Here is a 13141-nt window from a genome sequence, read left to right as displayed (position 1 = left end):
CCCGCCGGGGACGCAGGACCAAGAAGGTAAGTTGGGAGGGTGGGTGGGAGGGAGGGAAAGGAATTGAAAATAAAAAAATAAAAGACTTAGCCGAGTTTCCGGCGGGGGGCGAAGGCAGCCTCTCAGCTGCTGGGAGGCTCGGAGCGGGGATGGCCCTGCTTCAAGCCTCCTCATTGGCTGAGGGGTTGCCACGCCCCCCGCCGGGGACAAAGGCTGTGGAACCCGACGGAGGGATTCCTGGCCGGGTAGGGACCTGGCGAGAGCCAATCAGAATGCTTGTTGCATTCAGATTGTCTCTTGCCGGGTTACTAATATGTATTATTGTAGAGCTGGACAAGAAAAGGAAGGCCTTGACAGTGTGTCGCAGTTGAAAAAGCAATTCAAGTACAGAAGCAGATCTCAGAAAGGCAAGGCTGGATAAGCTCCAAAAAGTTAAGGTCTTATCAGACTTGGATGAGCAGAAAGAAGTTACAAATGGTGTGAAAGAACAAAACTCCTGTTCAGAAGGCATGGACAAAAACAAGGAAGACGTCAGAGTTCTATTAAAAAATAGTATTTTAAATGCACCAGAGCTCAAATTTGTTGTTTTCAGTCACGTGAAAGGATGAAATTGGACAAACATGACAAACCACACCTACGCATGAAGGCAGAGCGTGCCTTCACTCCCTTGAATTCTCGAGAGCAAAGAACATTTCCAAGGACAAGTTGAAAGCCTTAATTGACAGCAGACCACTGAGGTGATGATAGATAATATGCTAAATGGTGGGAAGCAATAGTTACGACCAGCTCACCAGCACCTGGGAGTCCAGCCTGCGTGCTGCTAACATAGGTGGAAAAGTATTGACGGATGTAAGAGTGCCAACCAATTATAGAGACGTGTATTTAGTGACGTTCATAATGATCTGTTTGGGGGGAGGGCTTAGATGCCCCATTTGATGTTAAGGAGCCTATAACTTTCTTAGACTAGTATGGAACGTATACTTAGATGTTCCTTTAGACCCAATCACAGTTGCCACTAGGTTTTTGTAGTTTGCCACATAAAATGACATTAGTAAATATGTAGGTTAACGCCATCAATGACAGGTTTTTATGATAAATGCAGTATTTTGTCTGACGCAAATTGAGAAACCACGCAGTGATTCGTCCGTAGATGTCCGTTGTACTCCCTCTTTTAGATAACTGATATTAAAACAGTTAACCTTTTTGCCAACTACCTGATTTGTTTCGATTATTGATGTTTGAGTAATTTCTGCATCCCCATTAATATCACAGTACTGCTACATTGTCTTAAAGGTCTGGGGCGACTTCTCCAGTTCGCTAATGTGTGCGCAAAATGGCCACCATTGAAATCATGAAACAAACAAGAACACCTGGAATGCAGCTTTTAATATTCACATGTAAATGACCATCTGAGCATTTGCGAATATGAAGAAAAGTCCCCTGTCATCAGTGTCTCTATTTTGAAGAGTTTGTACTGTGGAACATATCTTTATAAACATTGTGTGTTATAGATAGATTTTCTTTGGTGTTCAATACTGGATTCGCAAACATTTGTTAGTATTTACCCTTGTGAATTAATTGATTTAACTAGTTGAAAAGAGCTCAGACATTCAATATCTATATTTCAGTATCTGAATTTGCCAAGTTTAACATAAAGTGCACATTTGTATCAATAGTGGGTGATGAAAGGCCTGAAAACAGATAACAATATCAGGCAGTCCCAGTCCCTTTTTAGGGTCTGATTCACAATAATGTAACCCAGAGTTACACCTGGGGAGTTACTGTTCAGTTAACAAATAAATTATCATTAATATTACTGGCTTATTCATCATATATTGTAATGGATTATTCAGATGCCACCCTCAACACAGGGAGTTCCTTCCCTCCCCACTCAAGGTGTTACACAACAAACTAGCAAACTGTTTAACAGATTCTTTTATTCAGCCCTACTTCAGACGCATATCATGCCCCTGGGATATCTCCCCCTGAGCTAACAATGAGCCAAGAACCGGCCAGTGTACAGGAAATATATTTGTATTTATTTAAATTAAAAGTAATATAAATCACACTGACCTGCACACAGCCCTTTCTTGGTGGCTCACCGTTAACTTATTGTTACACAAATCAATTACACAAATTAGTTATAAAAACACAAATTACAATTTCTTACTTTCTACAAATATCACTTCAAGAAATAATTAAACTGATCAATAACCAAATGAGTGTTTTAGTGTTGTGCAATTTCGATTTTCCTGCTGGCTGAAAGGGGCTTAAAAGGCTAGAAGGAGGGTTTAAACATTGGTACACATACATATGGGAAATATGATTTCACCTACACTTTTGGTTTAAAATAAACACTGGGTGGCTTAGCGGTTTGTTTTTCAGACCCCCTTACATTGGCCTGTGTTGGGGAAGTCAGACAGAAACATGGCAATGATTTGGGGAATTTTGGATTTCAGACCCCACTCCACTGAAAGGCCTGTGTTAGGGGAAAGTTGGACAACAAGATTGGACTGCTTTAAGCTAAGCACAAAGACACCGCTCTACCTTAAATAAGTTGGGGTCAACAGAACAAAAAGGATTACCAATTAAATTATAGGCTATATTTTTTCAGCACCCACTGGGAAGTGAGCTTTTTTAATTTAAAAAAATCACCCCATAGTGTTCCACTAAATGGGGAATTAATTACATTAATCTTTTTAGGTTAATAGGCTAGGCTAAGGAACTGCACAGTTTTGACCCCCGCCCCTGCCCACTATGAAGGGAAAGGATAAAAGGCCAGCAGATTCCCCCCATTTTGGTTTCCCAGGGCTCAGTTCTATCTACATAGAAACCCTCTGTTTAAAGTTCAGGACAGGCAGCTGCTTGTCAGGAACCTCTGGAAAGATAGGGCAGGCTTCTGGGCACTCCACTCTCAAGGATGGCCTCCTGCTCTCCACCATAGGCCCCAGTCAGCATTTTAGGCCTTCCTAGCAATAGACTGCTCCACTTAGATAGACTCTCAGCAATCTCCTCTGGTGTTTCCTCGCAGCTGTCAGATGTAAATTGCAACAGCACTCTTTTGATGGTAAACTTTCAGCAGCTCTGCCCCGTCCTCCTAGTGCAGTCCCCCATTTATAGCAGCAATGACACCACCAATTTTACAATCTTGGGGAAGTACCCTGCCAGAGTTCTCGCCACTAGGATTGGACAGTTACCCTTCTCTCCCTCCCAGTCAGGATTGGGTTAGTGGTCTAGAGCAGACATTTGGTGCTTAATTTACAAGCCCTATTTGTTCTCATGTCACATTTTTGCAAAAATGTAGTTATGTGGCAAAACTTCATAATTTTACTAGCAACTGCCTTAACATATATATATTTCGTTTCAGTTAATCATTGGGAATTAAATAAGAACACAGCAAGATCTGCACCATTTTGCATGGCCAAGAGTCCATTTTCTGCCATTTCCATAAAAAGCATAACAGTTATGAATATGTAATTTTTCTCCACCCGTTCAACAACTTTCACATTTGGAACTTTTTCAGACCAGTCAGATATCCTTTTTAGATGACCATTACAGTTCCCTAAGTCGCAGATGGATGCATTTTATATCTCCAAAATCGCCTGGAAAGTACCCAAAAAATGGTACAGAAATTATGAAAATCCACCATAATATTGCTGGGAAAAAGGCCTAAATGATAATAGTCCTTTTAAATTGATGTCTTTGATTTCACCCCACTGATGCCTTCAGTCTAATCACAAGTGTCTCACTCTTATCCATAATTTCTGCACACATCATTTTCTCATGAATTAGATCTTTTCTAAATACTCTATGCACACTCTGTTCTGAAAATGATTACATGCAGACGATTGATGGGATAGCAAAATTAATTATATGTCCATTACCTTACATCTTTACAATGATTCTTTTGACCTATCACCATCCTTCCTGGACAAAGACACTGTGCTTCCTATGGAAAGCAATTACTGCCCTCCCTTTTGAAAGGTCTTCACACCCCCCGTTGTCACCTGCCAGGCCCTCTTGTGAGTGTGAGCCACTGCTTTAACTGCCCAGGGGCTGTCAAATTTGGTTAGGTGGTTTGAGGCTGTGGTAGGAAGTGAACAATTGGCTTCAAAGCAACAGCACATCTCCAACCTATATATTACAATTTTAAAATAGCACACCCTCTTCTCCTGGCTTACCGTTGAAGCATATATATAGAACAGAACATTTGGAAGACAGTGCTTACTGGACTCACTCAATTTCGATGTTCAGCCATGTTCATAGCAATTCATGCCTTGCGCACCAATTAACCAAAACTAAAAATAGTCCTTTGGTTATTTATGCCAGTGAGAACATTGCTCCACCTTGTTCCATTTTATTCTTCTAAGAAATTGAATTCTGAGGCACTCCCGACAGTGTGGATTCGACCATTTGTGAGTGTATCTTGCTCGTAGGCTTTTCTGGATGTCTACTTCCGATGTAATATGTGTGTCATTATTGCGCACCGCTCTCTAGTGTACCACATTGAAAGCTATGCAATTACATCGTTTTTGATGTCTTGCTGAACATCTGCGAAGAGTTACTCGACAAGCAGCATGTGTTAACAATTTTAATTTTGGTGTATGATGGTGTATATGGGTATGCATATGCTTATTATCTAAAGAAAGGGAGAAAAAAGCTGGACCTGTTTTTTTTTTATTTTAGAGACATCAGTGATTTTACAGCAATTATGGAACTGTAGAAAGACACAAGTTACATCTTTGCAAGGAATACAACTCTGAAAGTACAAAAAGATTCCGAACACGGCAATTGCTACTTCTATTTGCAAAGAATGTCATGTCTGCATTGCGATGTTTTGAATACACCTCGCTGATTCTTTTCATCCGTGAATCATGTGTCTGTGAACTTCAGCGTGCGGTTAAGCCTTCATCACGGCAGACATGTCCAGATGTCCCATCATGCCTAGCATGTGCGTAACATGCGCCTTCCTTTTCTGCAGGTGACCCACTGCTTGATGCTTAAATTTAGGCAAGAATCTGTGAAATGAATGTATGCCAAATGGCCTTTAAAATGACACTGTTGTCTGTCATTGCACAACATTCCCTATTGTGTTGGGTAGCTGGCAGTTCAAATACAATCCCCACTACACGAAGAGTGCTATGTGCACCATGCCATGCTTTTCGTGTGGCAATTCTGAATGTGTGTGCCGTTTACCATTTGCTGGTGCGTTCATGGGGATGATTTTTTATTTTGTTTTTGTTTTTTTTTCATCTATGGAATCGCAGGTTGCCGTAGGCATGGTTTGTAATTAAATTAGGGTGCCACCCCTCCACAGTGAACTTGACATGCAAGTTCACCGTGGAGGTTGGCATGCAAGTTCACGTGACTCCCCTCCACGGTGAAACTGGCATGCAAGTTCACCTTGCTGCAAGTGTACATGGCATCAAGGATACCATGTACGCTTACAGCAAGCGAATGTGCTGATAGACAACACCTCCCGGCAACCCTGTCCCCCTTCTGTACAGTGGTCGAAGTGGGCGGGAGCGGTTGGTAGCAGTGCTCCTCTACTTTTTTTATTTTAAGTTTTACTCTTCTTATACTTTTATTTTAAAAAGAAACTTTTCTGGAATGGTTTAGTTTTAAAATAAAATTGTAGGAAGAAGTTGAAACTTGCACTTGAGTGCACTGCACTGAATATTTCCTTTAAAAGCAGGTGTGTTTGTTTGGCGGTTGGATTGCCTGTGGGAGTGGCCGTGGTGAGGGGGTTTGTGGGGAGAAGGGCCAGGCCAGCAGGGAGCATAGTTCCACTACTTGTTTTTGTGCACTTCAACCACGGCTTCAATATGCAGAGGCGGGTGCCGTGGTGTAGATCGGAATATTGTGGCCGGAGCCATGCTGTCTGGCTCAGCAGCAGTCTTCCGCCAGCAGTGATTTTCCACTGTGTGAGCCTCTGTGTAATAATGGCAGTGGGATGTAGATGAGAAAGCCGAGCAGGAGATGCCCCCATGCAAATCCATCTTCACCCATTCTCACTGCTGTCTAAATCAACATGGTTTCTGTGATGTCACCGCCAGATTGCACCTCCGTGGGGGAGCCAAAGGCCCCTTCCAAGGGAAACCGATACTGCCCCAAAGAACCGGTATTCACATCTTGTGAGTATGAGAGCTGTTATTTAGGAAAGGTCAGGTGGGTTGAGTGGAGATTATTAATTCAATCCCACTGCACCCAGGCATTACTGCCTCAGGCAAACATCTACAAGCTGTCCCTGATGGGATGTTGTGTTCCATAGCTGCAAAGCTTAACTGTTTGTAGAGCATACAGAATTGTTGTCTAGCACATTGTCTCTTTCAAGACAACAATTGTGATCTGATCAAGATTGTATTATTTGTTCGATGTCAGACAGTGTCTACAAGGGAAACAAACTTCAGTATGCAGTCCTGTGGATGACAACAGCGTTGGTAGGGTAGCCAGCGCAAGCCACCACTTTCTCCATACTGCATTTTGGATAAGAGTGGTTTGGGTAGGCACACTGGAAATACAACTCTTGATAGCTAGAGCCATGTGGTCTTTACAGAGAATCTCAGAGTGAGCCATACACAGATTTGCTTGCAACCACTGCACTCCTATAATAACTCTCAGGGGAAACATTCCAGTTGTAGATGTCTTTCAATCAACTGCCAATGTGTTAGACATATGAATTATTACATACATTGCCGCTTCAATTATCACCCAATCTACACAGATGTCTTGCCAATCCTGGACTCAATGCACCCCAAAGGGTCAACGGGAAGGCTTGCGTTCACCAAGCATAGTCTTTTCATTTGATAGAGAAATCCATATGCCATCAAGTGTATATTATTTAATTACCTATTTTTTCAATGCTTTTACTATGGAGTTGAGAAAGGCTCCTATTTGTTATCATTCCAGGCATGCAGCCAGCTGGCACGCAATTCAAACTGTATGCCAGGGTAGAAGACATTACTCTTTTTCAAGGAGATTTTCAGCCATTTCTTAGCTTATGTTGGCATTGCTTTGCTAATCCGTTTCTGTGGATAGTGTTCTCGTTTGATTGTCTGCTCTAAATGTATCCCTCATAACATTATGAGATTTGTTTTTGTTGTACTCAGCTCTTGTCATCACAGCATGCAATACTCTGTGAATTGTGTGTCCTAACTGCTATTGTGATATGAAAGTGAGAATAAGGTGTGCTTAGTGGGTAGAAAAACCGCTTGCTGAGAGGTGTCTAGCAATTAAGACGCTACGACAGTCGACAAACAGTGCAAGGGCTCAGGGAATTAATTCCTTGAGCTGGCAGGAGACCATGCAATGTTCACTGAGAGAAAAGAGCAGTGGCATAAGATGAAGGGGAAAAAGGCAGATGGACCAGGGAGAGAGGAGGTGGAGGGAGGGATCAAGTAGATGTTGAATGTGGCAGAGGGATGGGCAAGGCCAAGAGGGCTACCGGGGAATGTAGATATGACCGTCAAAGTGGACAGATACAACGAATGCCTCGAGGCAGGCGGTAGGCAGGAGACCACAGACTCAGGGCTGGAGAGTGGATAGTCGGGATGGGCCTTGGTACCTGATGTCAGCTAACCCTGCGAGCTTTACCATCAGATAAGGTTCTCCTAACAGCCAATAGGGTTGCCTTCCCACTAAGAAGAGGGATTGTTGCGGGACAGACCAATTGTATAACAATTTTCTTCTTGTTGGAAAATGCAGACACTTGTCTTCAATGTCACATTTAAATGCAATCATTAATTTGTGAGATGTATTTGAGGCACCACAAACAACTCCATAAAATGTATATGTTGCCACTTGAGAAGAAACTGGTAAACACAACAATAATAAACAACAAGCCTCCCTACACAGCACCCATATTTCTATTCTCTTCTTATTTGCCTGGTATGCAATTGCTACCTTAGAAGTTGTTGGTTACCAGCTGCTGCCGGCTGCGCTCTTTTTGTCACATTATGGTGCGCTCCTTTGGTAGTATTCCAGATGCCGCAGGATTCACAAAGGTTCTCCCCCAAGAGGAGACACTGCTGGCCAGTAATTGCCCTCCGAAGTGACGGCCTCTGGGAGTGTGCGGACATACACGGGGGTAATTGGTGGAAAGGGGCATAGAGCCCACATAGTGAAGAATGGGTTTGGTTTTCTGGGATTGGGCAGGGTAGGAATGAGTGCAGTTTGGCTATGTTGTAATGCATTCATTGCTTGGAGACTAACTTTATTAGGATAATACCCTGCCTTGGAGTATATATGAGAATTGCCTTTGTTACATGAAACAAATGAATCTGTGTTGTTTCTGTGATTTTGTGCAAGTGAACTGCTGTAGAGGCAGTGTGCGATTGGTGGACTTTTATTTGAGATTATGGATACGTTTTCTCTGTTATGTTAATATGAGATTCTACTGCTTCAAATCACTACCATTGTAGTTTCAGAGCACCAGGTTCTGTCCATGCAGTGGAGCAATGCACCCTTTTCATGGGTTCCCAGACATTAGTCTGCTGGAGGAAAGGAAATGGGGAAGGTGGAGATGAGAGTTTGGGAAAGCATGGCTGCATATCAGCCCTGTTAGGTGGACCATAGTTCTGCAAAAGGGAGGGGGAAAGTGCTCTGATAAATGTGTTGTGTTCCCACCGCAGATTTGGTGAACTTAAAATTAGTATGCAATGCAACGTTGGATGCATGAGGGGTTCGAGAGTGTGCCTGTGCTATCCCAAGGTTTGTTGGCTTATTTGCCCAGGCATTTCTGTAAATTATACCCAAGGTCAAACTCCAGAATGTTAATTCTGTGACTGCCAAGCCTGAGCCAAGAGTGCCGTATTCAAGTTTGTGTACAATGGTGAAGGTTGCTGGTAAAAGAAGCGAAGGGAATTCAGCTGTCAAACTAGTATGGCAATATATCAAGCTGTTTAGGGTTTCGCGTCTCGTTACCTCACATAGAGGGCTGTCAATTGAGAGATGCCTTCAGCATGTGTTAATAGGCCACTCTGGTTTCAACATTGAGTATATTATGGCCTGTATTAATAACGTCCTGGTAGCATTCTAAGAGGCTGACTGCAGTAGAGTCACACTGAGCAAGTCTCACATTCTTCAGAAATGTGCTTTCGTGTTGTGTCAGAGAAGGGAGCAGCGATGCAATATTGATGTGTGAGATTTGCTACAAATGCTCAATGATCAAAAGCCTTTTCTTGCGTAGATCAAGTATGAAAAAGTGTTTCATAATATGTTGATGGTTGTGTCTTTATTCATTCATTTAAGGCACCGACCTCCCCAATGTGTTTGTCATCATTCATCTCGCTTGTGAACAACTGTCCTGTGAAGACTTGTCAAGACACTGCTGTGTGGTCTGGCTCACTCAACACTCATTAAAAATAAACGGCCTTGCTTTCTCCGTGCACATCAAATGAATCCGTTCTCAAAGAGTGACTGGTGTAGCCACAGCGAAAATCTGAAATAACAAGATCCGCCATTTGTAATTCTTTGTTGTTTGAATACCTGTCAGTCTCATTTACTTTGTTTCTGATTGCTACATTTTGGTGTTCTGTCTCTCTTTCTAACCACTTCTGCTACTAGGCTGATGAAAGGTCGAGGCCACCAGCAAAATAGGAATAGCCCAAAGCGCAACACGAGCTTTTTGACCTCTATAAATGCTCATTAGCAGATAAGCAAACATTGGCAAAGCCAATAGTTTGGGCTTTTGTGCACGCCTGAGATGGGCATTTGCCATGTCCAACCATACTGGTAGCACCTGGCCACAAGATGGCAACATCTGGAACATACAATGCCAGTGCCTGGCAAATGCCTATCGAGTAAGTATACACACAACTAAACTGTTCGCTTTGCTGATGCTTGTTTCCCTGAACAGATATGAGGATACACATTGCTTACAAATCGAGTGGCCGAAGGCACAGTTGGATATGGCTTTTTAAATTACCCCTGTAGCTCATTTGCAGCTGCTATTAACCCATTAACTCTCAAGAGAGTGCTTGGAAATAACACTGTCAGGCTGATTAAGAGTGAGCTTTTGTGAGAAAAGAAAAAGAGAGCGAGAACATTATAAGAGAGAGGGGAGAAGTAAACACAAATATAGTGACAGGTTATTGGAGACAGGTTTCCAGGAAGTGCTGTAGTTACATTTAAAGGGGACACCTTCCCTGCTTTTCAAGCGATCCTTCCTCTCACCTCACATGTCCTCTCCAGGGCTTACCTTACTTTTTCTGGAGTCCTGGTGAAAGGAAAACTACGTTTGTTTCATTTTGTTTCAGCCACCTTGTAGGTTAAAGTATGTGTCTCTGTGATGTACCTTATGAACGCTGAGTCACTGCTAATTGTTAAGGTTATGTGTTAGCATGTGACCTGAGAAGCTATGGTCAATTCAGGCCCCGAATGTGAGCCATCCTCAGAGTGCACCATCTGAGATATCAATTCAAGCATATAAAGGGCCAGTGCCTGCAACTGTATACTGGCAAACAGGACGGTCCGAAAGGAGATTTCTTGCACGTGTATGACCTCAGCTAGCAGACAGTGTTCTGCATTGTTTTTGTTAGTATAACCATTGTTGGGCTTGTTTTGGGAATATATTTTCATTATGTGGAGTTTTTTCATTTTATGTTCTTGGTTTTTGCAGGTCTGTTCTTATGAAGCCTCGCATGTTTGAAGTTACACCCTTCTTGTTAATTAAGCACAGGTTTGCACTTGACTCAGCTCTATGCATTGTTGCATGGACGTAGATGCTTTTATCATAGATGCTTTTCTATTATTAGTGCTATCGTCATGTTATATGGTGTATATAACAGATCTTTTAAATATACGTGTTCATTATTATTTTTGATGGCTTTGTTATGGGATTTAGTTGTTGCCATGCCTATTGATGGCTTGAGTAGTACGTTTTGATAAATTGTTTTTGGAATCCGTCTCATGCGACACCAGTCCTTTTGTTCTTATGTTGTTTCTTACCCCAGGTGACGATGAGTTAGGGGGTTTGCCCACCTCTCTGGTTGATATGATATGATATGGCATTTATAACGCGCCTATACACAAGTGTTTCAAGGCGCAACGAGGCAAGGGAGGGTAAAAAAAGGGAGAACAGACAACAATCCTACTAGGCCAGGTGTCATTCAGAATGTGCAAGTGCATGGGAAGGGGAGGGGGAACGTGCGAGGGAGAAGGGGGATGGACAGTGTATAGAATAATAACATAGGTAAGTAATGGCCAGCAGGTGGCAAGTGCAAGGTATGTGCAGACAACATGTGTCAAGTGCGGACTGTAGGGATACAGAAATAGTCCCCAAGTGCGGAGGGGTTGCCAGGAAGGCAGTGCAGTTGGGGGTGACTGGAGGGGGAGGAGCCTGGGCCCGAGAACAGAGGGTGGCCAGGTCAGCAGCCCAGATTCAGTTTCAGCCAGGAGGTCAGCAGGGGAGAGGAGGAGAAAAGGCAGAAGCAAAGGGAAAGGTTTTGAGGTGCTTCTCGAACCAGAGATGGTTCTCCTCAAGTTTCAGGGAGACAGGGAGTATGTTCCAGAGGCAGGCCCCAGCTGAAGAAAGAGATCTACCACCAACTCGTTGCTTGAAGAAGCAACTGACCCTAAGGGAGTTGGAGGCGAATGAGCGAAGAGCTTGAGAGGGAAGATATTTAGGAAGAGAGAGTTGAAGGTATTGGGGCCCCAGGCCCCAGAAGGCCCTGTGGACAATGCAGAGGGTTTTTGAACTTGATCCTCGCAGCCACTGGGAGCCAGTGCAGAGATTTCAGTTCTGGAGAGATACGATCCCTGGGCTTGCGGCCAAGGACAAGTCTCGCAGTCCTGTTCTGTATGAGTTGCACAGGGTCGGAGTGTAGAGGCAGGCAGATTTAGAAAGAGGCTGTTGCAGTAGTCTAGCCTAGAGCGAACTAGAGGTCTGGAGTCAGTGAGCTTCTGGGGGAAGGAGAGGAAAGGTAGAATACCTCTGAGGAGGTGAGAAAGGTTTTGAGGTGCTTCCGGAACCGGAGATGGTTGGTTAAATACTATAGTTTTGTCAATAAGGAACTGTCATTTTTAGTTATGTGTGAAAACTCATTTCGACTTACTTGATTGAGGATGGAAACATGTGTATTGAGATGGATGAATGTTGTTTTGTAAAATGTTTTGTAATAAAATGAACACAATAAAAAAAAAAAAAATAAAAAAAAAAAAATATATATATATATATATATATACACTATAGTGGCCCTCATGAGATTTGTCGTGGGGTGACGTCCTGTAAGAAAGTCCATGTGAGTGTGGAATAGGACATTCTGTGCTGCCCACTAGCCGCCCCACGTATCCATATTGCAGAGGAGAAAGTAGAAAGGAAGCATTCAATATATGCACTTCATGGGTGGAGCTGATGAGGTTTAGGAAGGCATAAAGTGTTGGAATTGTGCAGGAGCCCCTTCTAGGGAGAGGAGAGGAAATGGACGTGCAAGACTGGCTGTGAGGCATGGATGCTGGTGCTGTTTATGATTACTAATGGGAGAGTATTCTGATTTGGGGTCTAGCAGAGGCTAGAAGCAGATATGCGAGGATGCAAAGGGTTGACGTGGGGCCAACATATTGAGAAGGGTGCAAGAGTGGAAGATGCGAGCAGGCTAAGGGCAGGAAATAGAGGAAGCCAAGTAAGAACGTGCCAGCCAAAAAAAAAACAGACTTTAAGACAAGTAGAAGGGATTTGAAGACTGTCTATTGTTGCACAGAGAGACCGCCAGTTTAGAAGCAGTAGGGAGAGTTGAGAGAAGAGATGAGGATTTTGGAGAGAGTATGCGTTACACAGTTTAGCTTTCTGTTGATGGGGTAAGGATAAGGAGGCCTGTCAAGGTGACTGAGCAGTGTGGTGTAGTAAACAGGTCAGAGGTCGGTGGCACATGGACATGTTGTGCAGAGTATTAGCAGGTTCATGTTGGTGCAAGTGGCAGTAGAGCTGGTGAACAGGTGGAGCTTCAGGTCGCTGGAGAAGGTGAGTCCTACCTTCTGAGACTTGGCCTATTCTCCTGGCTTTGTGCTTCACTCCTTCTTAACACCTGTTTCATAACCTATTTAATATAGGAAAGGCATCGACCTTCAGTTGACGGCAATGCACCCAGTTAATGGCACATTGCCTGGAACCACTGGGGTACAGTAACTCATGTATTTACTCGCA

The 13141-nt window shown here is 43.3% G+C and overlaps 1 protein-coding gene across 2 annotated transcripts in view; it reads left to right on the top strand.

The window, feature by feature from the left end:
• The window catches only part of ROBO1 (roundabout guidance receptor 1), a 2404538-nt gene that overhangs the window by 2006927 nt on the left and 384470 nt on the right, over nt 1-13141 (top strand). The window lies entirely within an intron of this gene.

Source organism: Ambystoma mexicanum, chromosome 7p (assembly GCF_040938575.1).
Source record: "Ambystoma mexicanum isolate Mex_15411 chromosome 7p, UKY_AmexF1_1, whole genome shotgun sequence".
Lineage (NCBI taxonomy): Eukaryota > Metazoa > Chordata > Amphibia > Caudata > Ambystomatidae > Ambystoma > Ambystoma mexicanum.
Note: the sequence above shows the minus strand (reverse complement) of the source record. Positions and strands in the feature narration are given on the sequence as shown.